Below are 9,476 nucleotides of genomic sequence, written 5' to 3' on the forward strand. Positions count from 1 at the left end.
AAGGAAAAAGATAAAATAAAAAGAAGAAAATAAAAAAATGATTTTTAAAAAAGGTGACTTCTAACTAACTAGCTTTAACAATTCACCATCCCTCCTCCCCAAGCACTGTGACTGGATTCTAGTCCTGGATTGGAAGCTGGAGCTGTCACTGAGCAAAGCTCAACTCATGTCTAGCCACCACAGCATTCCCCCAATATGGTGGTGCTTTGCAACATTTTGAAGACAGGCTGTCTGGCTTTCTTAAAGCACACTGTACAAGCAATTGTCTCAGGAATCTCTTCCCCTTCTTTCCTTCCCTCGCCATACTTTTCCAAAGTGATCAACAAGGTGGCATGGGCAGGGCAGCATTGTTACCTGGTTTCCCAATGCTACACATCGCTGCTGGTTACTGAGAGGGAGAGTGGGAGGGCTGAAGCCAAGGGGAGCTCCATGGTGCAGACACAGTAGTGGGGCCAATCTTGCTACTTCACTATGCTTGCCTCCATCCCATATGTTTAATTAAGATTAAAAAACCCCAATTAAACAAGTGGTTTGGAGTAGGAGAAGGCAACAAAGCATTTAAAACCCTTAGGACTGGCCGCCAAGTTAATTCATTTGGCTACTACACTGTTCTACAACACTGTTGCTAACTTCAAATTATGTATATTATGCATATATTTACATATTTCCAATTTTATCATTGGAAACATTTTATCTTTGTTTTTGCACAAGCAAACAATTTCTAAATTTTCAGTTTTCACAGAATAATTTCAAAGCACCTTATAATAAAATAAAATAAAATGAGAGGTAGTGACTGGCTCAGGGATACCCAATGAACTTCATGGCTGAGCCAGAACATGAACCTGGGTCTCCCAGTACAAGCCCAACTCATAGAAGCTTCTACATACTTATAATGAGCTCCACTTAAAAAATGAAACAGATACCACACACATCTTGTGCAAAAAGGATAGAAGGATGAACTTAAGTAAGCTGTGTGAAAGTGGAATGAGTTCAATACTCATTAGTTTGAATTTCACAACTCCAGTCTATCTCATGAAGTAGCTTAATCACCAGATAGAAAGAAATGGTTAATGCTGAGATAAGCAGATCTTCTTTTTTGGTCTTGGCCATAAAATGGACAGGATTTGCTCTGAATAGCAACCAGCCTGTGAAAAGACTGAATCATTGATAAGCAGTTATGAGAATCAAACAAATTGTGCAGTAAATGATGATGGAAGTTCCACTGAATCCATTTTTCTCTTCACATCTTCAACACTAACCCTTAAAGGAGAAGGGGAAGCCTCATTACTCCTTGTCTCTTGTTCCTGACATAGCTTTTGCTACCAATCTGCTCACCCGAGAAGCTACAAGCCCAAGCATACAAGCCTGGAAGGGTGTCAAGCAGGTGCTGCGTTACCTGCAAGATGCCAAAGACTTCTGTCTCAAGCAGTCAGCCAAGGGCGACGTCAAGTTGACGTGCTGGGCAGACAGCGATTGGGCGAACCTGGAAGACAGGAAGTCCGTTTCTGGTATGGTGGTGAAGTTCGGGGACTCTTTGGTTGGGTGGAAGTCCCGAAAGCAAAGTCTCCTAGCGCTCTCCTCTACTGAGGCTGAGTTCAGTGCGCTGTCTGAGATTTGCAGGGAATTGGAGTTCTATGTGTGCTTGGTTCAAGAGATCTGCGGAGAGTGTTGCTTGCCTGTCACGGTTTGGGAGGACAATCAACCCTGTCTGAAATTGGCAGAGTCTGGGCAGTTTAAGGCCAGAACCAAACACCTAGACATCCGTTTCCAGAATGTGTGTCAGAGTGTTCAGTTGGGATTAGTGGAACTGAAATATTGTCCCAGTTCGAAGAACCTGGCAGATGGGTTCACGAAACCACTGACCTTCCAGCATCATGGGGAGTTCTCTGAAGGTCTGTGTTTGGGGTAAGTGGTCACACTTACATTCCCCCAGTGCAGGACAAGAGGGGGTGTGAGGTTTGGTGTTTACAGGATTAACATCTCTGTGTGTCCTGCATCTGGGGAGGAGCTTTCCCAACATCCAGGAAAGCTGAGTTCTTTGTTTGTGAGTTACTTTCACTTTTCTGCGGAGAGAGGCAGAGAGACATCATGTCTGCTGTTTCTGATGGAGTGCTTGTTGTTTTATCCGTCTGATGTAAATAAAGCTGTCTAGTTTAGAAGACGGGACACGGGTGGTGCTGTGGGTTAAACCACAGAGCCTAGGACTTGCCGATCAGAAGGTCAGCGGTTCGAATCCCCGTGACGGGGTGAGCTCTCGTTGCTTGGCCCCTGCTCCTGCCAACCTAGCAGTTCAAAAACACATCAAAGTGCAAGTAGATAAATAGGTACCGCTCCAGCAGGAAGGTAAACGGCGTTTCCATGCGCTGCTCTGGTTCGCCAGAAGCGGCTTAGTCATGCTGGCCGCATGACCCGGAAGCTGCACGCCAGCTCCCCGGCCAATAAAGCGAGATGAGCGCCGCAACCCCAGAGTCGGTCACAACTGGACCTAATGGTCAGGGGTCCTTTACCTTACTAGTTTAGAAGAACTACAACGTGTGGACTCTCTCTTCACTCACATGTCAAGCACTCGCTGGGCCCGCTCTGCTACAAGTCCGGGAATTCTGTTGCTGTGGAAACGTACCGGACCGGTCAGTTCCTGAGTGATCTGACTGACTGGTAACTCCTGACCAACTGTTGCCCACCTGTGGGCCTCCAGATGTCACTGGACTGCAACTTCCATCATCCCTGGCCATTGGTCATGCTGGCGAGGGCTGATGGGAAGTGGAGTCCCAACACCATCTGGAGAAACCTCAGGTTTGCTAACCATGGTTTAGAACAGGCTTCCTCAACCTTGGCCCTCCAGATGTTTTGAGACTACAATTCCCACTGGTCCTGCTAGCTAGGGATCATGGGAGTTGTAGGCCAAAAACATCTGGAGGGCCAAGGTTGAGGAAGCCTCGTTTAGAAAGAGCACTGCAGTATCTATCACTTCAGTCTGGTTTGGATGAGCTTGAATAGTAAGTAGGTCAAGGCTGGCTGCAGGGGCTGTTGACAGAAGCAGATTTAGGGCAGCACAACGGGTTCTGCTGCCACTGGTATGGATGCACTCCATCCCCTCTTTGACTTGTGCCATCTAGTATAGACCCCCACAGTGCCACCTGATTGATAGGAACGATGTTGCCAAGGTATTAAGTGTTTTTTTTGGGGGGGGGACACCTCTGAACCCAATGAAGTAATGAATGTCAGAATCTAGCGAGGAAAGGAAAACGCAAGGTACAGAAATGTGCCAGAAAAGGAATTCCTGGCTGGGCTGCTTGAATGCAAACTCTTATGAAACAACGGCCAGGCACCTACACAGAAAGTTCACAGGTCTGTGCAAAACAGGGGTTGCCAAGGCGATGGGGAGGACTGTGAGCTGACAGGAGAAAGTGCCCTTTTACGGGAGGTTTGGGTTTTTGGCAAGAGGTGTGCTGGGAAGAAGGAGGAGGACAAAGGCCAGGCCTCCACAAACAGCTGGGCAGGCCAGAAGTCCACGCAGGAGCTGGAGGTCAGAGCTATATTGGCTACTGACCACTGAGCCTCTTGGACTTGCCGATTGGAAGGTCGAAGGTTTGAATCCCTGCGACAGGACGAGCTCCCATTGCTCTGTCCCAGCTCCTGCCAATCTAGCAGTTCAAAACCACACCTGTGCAAGTAGATAAATAGGTACCGCTGCGGCGGGAAGGTAAACGGGGTTTCCGTGCGCTCTGGTTTCCGTCATGGTGTCCCATTGCACCGGAAGCGGTTTAGTCATGGTGGCCACATGACCCGGAAAGCTGTCTGTGGAAAAACGCCGGCTCTCTCGTCCTGAAAGCGAGATGAGCGCTGCAACCCCATAGTCGACTTTGACTAGACTTAACCGCCCAGGGGTCCTTGACCTTTTTACCTTTGCCTTTTACTGACTGGAGGTGCATTGTACATTGTACATTGCGCCAGCCTTTGGCTATGTGCAATAAAACTGACTGATTGACGGCGCTGCAACACAGATACTGGGAGCCATGGCTGACTGCTGCTTTGAACCCCAGCTTGCTGAAGCTATGACAGGAGCAACAGGAGACACTTGGGGTTCTGCACCCCCTCCATTGCAGATTTCCAGGCGTAAATATGTGCTAATAGAACATATTTCTTAAAGACACTAGCCTCTGCTGTGCCTTGCTCTTTCCAACGGAGACAACCCTGGGAAAGGCCTGGAATCTCGCACTGCTCATGGACCTTGGGGTGTAACAGAATAAATGTATGCTAAAGGGCAGGATTGAGAGTGTCAAGATGACACCGCAACACAGATGACCCACAGAATGTAGTACCTGATCCAGAAGTACCTTTCTGAGTATATTAGCCATTTTGGTTGTGGTAGGTAAGCTTGAAAATGTGTGCACACATTGCTGCTAAAAAGAGCATGATAATGCACAGACAGAATGATAGAAATCAAGATCCTCTGGTTTCTTTCCCCAGAGTGAGTGGGGAAATTCTCTGTTAAAAGTGGGATTGATATAGTGTAGTGTACCCCAAAACTTAGTAAAGCTGTGTGACATACCTGCTTGAATGAATGCATAAATTCATTATGCCAAAGAACAATGAAATGTGTTACAAACAGAATTGTTGTTGTTGTTTAGTCATTTAGTCGTGTCCGACTCTTCGTGACCCCCTGGACCAGAGCACTCCTGGCACTCCTGTCTTCCAGTGCCTCCTGCAGTTTGGTCAGACTCATGCTGGTAGCTTCTAGAATACTGTCCAACCATCTCGTCCTCTGTTGTCCCCTTGTCCTTGTGCCCTCCATCTTTCCCAACATCAGGGTCTTTTCCAGGGAGTCTTCTCTTCTCAGGAGGTGGCCAAAGTACTGGAGCCTCAGCTTCAGGATCTGTCCTTCCAGTGAGCACTCAGGGCTGATTTCCTTCAGAATGGATAGGTTTGATCTTCGTGCAGTCCATGGGACTCTCAAGAGTCTCCTCCAGCACCAGAATTCAAAAGCATAAAAAGAAACCAGGCGAATTTATAAAGGGAGCAAAAGGACGTTCTGACTTTATTATCTGCTTCCTAATTTGTATTGATGACTAGCTCACTGAATTCAGTTACCTTATCAGTAATGTAGCCATAATCATCAAATGAACAGAAAATATCAAAATATCTGGGAAGAGTACTAAATTTCTGGAGGAATCAGCCTCACTCTGGCCTCCCTGCAGTGTAAAAAGGAGATGACCAACAGATTCATCATTCCAGTTCCACCAAGACAAAATCTTTAACTTAAGCAGAATCTTATTAAATTGAGCAGTTAGAGGAGCAGAGGGCAAAACATTAAAACAAGTGAGCACTAAAGCTTTCCAGTACTGGTAAATAGTTAACGTCTGCAAATATGAAATTCTGATAATTTCATAACGTGTGGAACTGGAGGTCATCGCAGCACAGTGCCTCTGAACCCCACAACCTTACATGTAGTATAATTTCAAGTCCCTGAACAAATTTCTCATTTTGGACTCAAGGAATGATTACAACAGCAGCAGCAAGAACGTTTTTTTAAAACTGGGGGAAAGTGGTCAGCTTCACGTACACCATGCCTCAACCCTTAATCATGTACATGTTTCATCATTATTTCTGAGTTCTAAAAATTAATGTTTTAAGGGGAAACTACTCATTGCTAGCCTTTCCTGTAAGTCATCAATGCTGACAGGACTACAAATGTGTCAGTGGTTCCACAATGAAAAGGGAAGAGGAAGGAGGAAGATAAAGCTTGCTCATTTAGCTAATGTCTTCATGATAATTACTGTGTGGTTCCTACCACCCAGGCTCTTACCTCTAAAAATATGCTGTAGTGTTGCAAACCAAGGAAACCGGAACTCATCCTATTTTTTGTACTACAATATGATGTGTCGGTCTCAGAGTTATAAAAAGGTCACTGAGTCTGTGCAAACTCTACACCACTGTCTGTGTTTCTGTGCTATCTTGATTATTTCATTGCTTCATGGCTGCTGTCCTCAGCTTAAACAAATAATAATAATAATAATAATAATAATAATAATAATTTATTTATACCCTGCCCATCTGGCTGGGTTTCCCCAGTCACTCTGGGCAGCTCCCAAAAGAATATTAAAAACACGATAAAACATCAAATGTTAAAAACTTCCCTAAACAGGGTTGCCTTCAGATGTCTTCTAAAAGTTAGATAGTTGTTTATTTTCCTTGACATCTGATGGGAGGGCGTTCCACAAGGTGGGTGCCACTACCGAGAAGGCCCTCTGCCTGGTTCCCTGCAACCTCACTTTGTATTCCTCGTTCTCCCATTATCTGTCATCATAAATCCCATTATCTGGTTTGGCTTCCATTAAAAATTATTTTCATTATTTATTAAATGTTTACCCTGCCCTTCTTCCCAAATGAGCACAGGGTGGTAAAGAACAAATTAGCAAAATATTATTGAATGTACTTAAGAACATTACGAACATCTCAAAGTAGTCATCACAGCTAATAATTTCAAGGTTGCCAGGAACAGTGTCTTTCCACTATCGGATATCTGAACATTAATGAAGGAGACAGACATGCTTCACCAGCGAGGGTGGAACCTTCACCAAGTATGCCCTGTCGCAGGTTCACGCCAACTGGGCAGCGCCCAGCAACATCACCAACAGGGCCTCCTCTGCTGATTGTAGTTATCTGAGATGTTAATGCCATCTGGGCAGCACCGACCCAAGAGCAGCGTTAGCAAGAAGCCTCCCCACCACCACCACAGGGTCAAAGATGGTTGATATTAGAGGAGTCACTCTAGAAAATAGGGACACTTGGGAGGAAATGACTGGCAGAATCCGAGACCAGGGAGAAGAGTCGGTGGAAGAAGATTGGAAGAAATTTAAAGACTACTTACAGAAATATTGTAAAATTAATGAATGTTAGAATGATGACGGATTGAAGTTAAGCGGTTTCTAGCAGTAATGGTTAAAAGAATGGAAAAATTGGTTTTTAATAGGTAAAAATTTAATGCTATAATATATTAAGATTAAAGATTGGGATTAAAAAGGAGGGAAAGAAATTGCTGGACGAACAAACTGAATTGGAATACAAAAGAGGGAGGCATGAGGAGGTCCGGGAAACAAGTTAATGTAAAAGAAGTGATGAAAAGACAGAATTGTTTTTAACTGTTTTTTCTTTTTTCTTTTTGTATTTTGTATTGTGTATTTTTCTTTTTATTCTTAAATTCTTCTTTTTTATTAATGTGATTCTTTTCTTGTGAAACTTTAATAAATATCATTTGGAAAAAAAGAAAGAAAATAGGGACACTTGGAGGGTCCACTTTAGCAATATTAGGTTTACTTACAGATGCACAAGTGGAGCAGAGGTGGAAGGAAGCCGCACAGCAGCCCTTAGATACGCTGCCCCACATCAGATCCCCAGAGAGATACCTGCATCGTACAGGGCCTACGCAGCTCACAGCTAGTGCTTATCTCTCTCTTCCTCCACAGTTTTTCACAGAAACAACCTCAAATCATTCGTGATTGTAGCATGAGATTGAGACAAGAATACCTTATAAGTATAGCAGAAGTTGTGCTGAAGGCCTCTTGCTCTACAGAAAGCTTGCTCTCTACAAAGTGCTGCAATCATTTGATTACTTGGGATAGTAATCAATTTGGCCTGGCTGGAATATGTCCTTGAACTCTAGTATAACACTTCTTACTTGCCTTGATGGAAGATGGAGTTGTTTGTGAGTGTGTCAAAACTAGCCTACTGTACAAAGGTAAAATTCACATTTGTTCCTCTGCCTACTTTTGCAGCAGGCAACATTCACTTCTGGCATGTTCCCTGGAAGGTAGCTCAGATGAGGATGCAACCCCCAGGCTGAAAAAGGTTCCCCGTCCCAGGGGTATAGGATTGCATTCCAAACCACCGTAAGCCCATGTCTCTAGATTATTTTACCTCCTAGTTATCTGGTGATCTCCTAGAGTAATCAAATGAAATTTGAACATATGGCATAATAAAAGTCTGTAATTCTGTCAGGACAAGTTATTTGTTGTTTACTGTTGTAACAATTGTTTTCTCAAAATTTATCCTCTGTACCATGAAAATGGGACGCAGGTGGCACTGTGGGTTAAACCACAGAGCCTAGGACTTGCCGATCAGAAGGTCGGCGGTTCGAATCCCCGCGACGGGGTGAGCTCCCGTTGCTCAGTCCCTGCTCCTGCCAACCTAGCAGTTCGAAAGCATGTCAAGTGCAAGTAGATAAATAGGTACTGCTCCGGCGGGAAGGTAAACGGTGTTTTTGTGTGCTGCTCTGGTTCGCCGGAAGCGGCTTAGTCATGCTGGCCACATGACCCAGAAGCTGTACGCCGGCTCCCTCAGCCAATAAGGCGAGATGAGCGCCGCAACCCCAGAGTCGGTCAAGACTGGACCTAATGGTCAGGGGTCCCTTTACCTTTACCTTTACCATGAAAATAAATGAAGACATTTTACTAATCGCAAGCAAGAATTTAAGAGCTGTGTGGAGTGAATTATTGATTGAAGAGAGGACTGGTAAATATGGAGTGTGGAAGGAAAATTCTATGACGCAGTTGTTAATGGCATCTTGCTAAGACAGGCTTGTCGAAGAAAGACGGGGGAGGAGGACCAGGGTCATTGGAATGTAAATGATGGATTGTATGTGATAACCTGGCAGAGCCCCTTTGTGATATATGTGGCAAGCTTGGGAAAATGAATAGGACGGACCGAGGACAAATTTTTGAAGAAGGGGAGTAATGGCGGCTGTCCTTATGAGATATGACTTTTGGAGTGTGCAAAATCCACGCAGATGTTGTTTGTTCCTAACCTGCTTGCGAAGATTATCAGAGATTGCAAAGAAAGGAATACATGATAACAACAAGAAGATGAAGAAGTAATAAAGAGACTATCTGGACAGAGCTGGATAGAATCGTTTGATAAAAGCAGTAACAGAAGTGATGTTTTGATTCTCGTTCGGAGCTTGATGTAAGGGTACCCCCAACAAAATTTAAAAATCTGGCTGTATAATTTGGAAGTAATATGATTTGGAAATAATGTGATTGGATTGGCCTGTTAATAAAAATTATGTTTTAAAAAAAAGAAAATAAATGAAAACATTTAGAAACAAAAAAGGTACAATATAATGCACGTCTACTCAGAAATGTCCCACTGAGATACTGGGTATTACTCCCAGGTTACTGGGTACAGTTATTATTAATCTTCCACATATTTTTGGAAAGTGTCTGTTCCCTATGCATTTGGAGCACTTCTGCCAAGAAGAAGAAGAAGAAGAAGAAGAAGAAGAAGAAGAAGAAGAAGAAGAAGAGGAGGAGGAGGAGGAGGAGTTTGGATTTGATATCCCGCTTTATCACTACCCGAAGGAGTCTCAAAGCGGCTCACATTCTCCTTTCCTTACCTCCTCCACAACAAACACTCTGTGAGGTGAGTGGGGCTGAGAGACTTCAAAGAGGTGTGACTGGCCCAAGGTCACCCAGCAGCTG

At 44.3% G+C, this 9,476-nt stretch overlaps 1 long non-coding RNA gene across 1 annotated transcript in view; it reads right to left on the reverse strand.

Moving 5' to 3' along the window:
• The window catches only part of LOC308473761, a 29,474-nt gene extending 26,879 nt beyond the window's left edge, over positions 1-2,595 (reverse strand). The window contains exon 1 of the long non-coding RNA XR_013984293.1: positions 2,508-2,595. This is a non-coding gene — a long non-coding RNA (uncharacterized lncRNA). The remainder of the gene's footprint in view (positions 1-2,507) is intronic.
• Between the last annotated feature and the right edge of the window lie 6,881 nt (positions 2,596-9,476).

This window comes from Podarcis pityusensis (genome assembly GCF_964106645.2).
Source record: "Podarcis pityusensis genome assembly, chromosome: 3".
In the NCBI taxonomy this organism is placed as follows: Eukaryota; Metazoa; Chordata; class Lepidosauria; order Squamata; family Lacertidae; genus Podarcis; species Podarcis pityusensis.